Genomic DNA, 1,843 nt, shown 5'->3' with positions numbered 1-1,843 from the left:
TCCCCGGAATCTTGAAAGGGTTGGGGTTTAAAAAACCCTTCCTTAAAAAAACAAAATTTCTGGATTTTGTTACAAATTTTTTTGGGTCAAGGCTGAAAGGGGGAAAAAAAAAGGGGAAAAGGAAAAAACCCTGAAAAAAAGGATTTCTTACAAAAGAAAGTTTCAGTTGGCCAAAAAAAAATTTTCCTTTCCCCCTCGAAGGGTGAGGGGTAGAAAGGACTCCCGGGGGGCCCAAAAAAACCCTTTCAACCAAAGGGAGTGCTTACCCCAGGGGGGGCCCTCAAGCTTTAAAACAGGCCCAAAACCCCGTTGGCCCCGGAACCCTTTTGGAACCCCGGGGAAAACTCTCTTTTCAAAAATTGGACTTCATAACCCAAGACAAGTGGGTTCTGGATGTGGTTTCAAGAGGTTACAAATTCCACTTTCATACCTTGCCAAGACCAAGGATGGCCAGACCTACCAAAACATCAATGGTCAGAGGCATTAAACCAGGTGGATCCCTCATGGATGAGGCCATAGAACTGGTTCCACAATCAGAGATGGGCAAGGTTTTACTCAAGGCTCTTTCTAGTCCCAAAAGCAAAATTTGGAGACCCATCCTGGATCTGTCAGTCTTAAACCCCTTTTCCGGGAGTTTCCAAAGTTCAAGATGCTTACTCTGCAGCAGCTCCTCCCAAATGTTGAGCAAAATGCATGGATGGTGACATTGGATTTAAAGGAGGCTTACTACACCCCTATCAGACGAGTGCAGAAAATACCTCAGGTTCAAGGCGGGTCGAGCATTCCCAAATTTTCTGCCCGCCCTTTGGCTTGTCTACTCCCAGGGTCTTCCAAGTGCCTGGCACCAGTAGTAGCTTATTGCAGACTCAAGGGAATTCAAATTTACCCTTATCTGATGACTGCCTTATTCAAGCAGACAGCAAGGATGTCTTACTCCCGCATCTGAAATTTGTTCAAAATCTCCCCAAAATACCTGGGATTCACTGTGAACATAAAAAATCAAATTTGACACCCACACAACAGATAACTTTCTGGGTGCTCTTCTAAACACTACAACCCAGATGGCATTCCCGACATCCAAAAACAACTACAGCTGGCTTCAACTTTCAAAACCTTGGCAATACCAGCTAACTGCAAGGAAATTCCTGCAGGCTTTGGGTTACATGGCCTCCTGCATCCTTCTCTTTCCATATGCAAGACTCATATGAGAAAAATACAATGGTACCTAAAAAGTGTATGGTCTCAGCATTGCCACAGTCTAGACACACAGATTTTTGTCTTCCTTGCCTACAAAAGGAATTCCATTGGTGGACCAAGGCATGTCTTCAAACAAAGGGGAAAACCTTCAGTCTGCCTCCAGCCAGCCAAGTGTTAACCATGGACACCTCGGATTAGCTTGGGGGGCCCATGCAGGAAGGTCTGCAGGTTTTGGACAGAGGATCAGAACACCTACATATCAATTTAAGAGATGTTAGCTGTCAGAATGCCCTCTTGGCTTTCAGGACCTTCTACAACCAGGACAACTACTGATAGGACAGACAACACCACAGTTATGTGGTACATAAACAAGCAAGGGGTTCACATTTCCCCCCCTTTGCAGACTAGCCATGACTCTATGGAACACAGCTCTAGCTTGCAAAGTGGAATCTAAAACTCAGTTCCTGCCAGGGAAACAAAATCCTGGCAGACAGCCTGAGCAGGAACCTGTCAGACCCACACGAGTGGATGCTAGACACCCAAATATTCAAGATGATTACAGAAGCCTGGGGATGCCCGACATAGATCTATTTGCATCCCCTCAACCACCAGTTAAATTTTTGCACAAGGACAAAAAACATAAATA

Source organism: Protopterus annectens, chromosome 2.part0 (assembly GCF_019279795.1).
Source record: "Protopterus annectens isolate FY-2018-M chromosome 2.part0, PAN1.0, whole genome shotgun sequence".
In the NCBI taxonomy this organism is placed as follows: Eukaryota; Metazoa; Chordata; order Ceratodontiformes; family Protopteridae; genus Protopterus; species Protopterus annectens.
Note: the sequence above shows the minus strand (reverse complement) of the source record.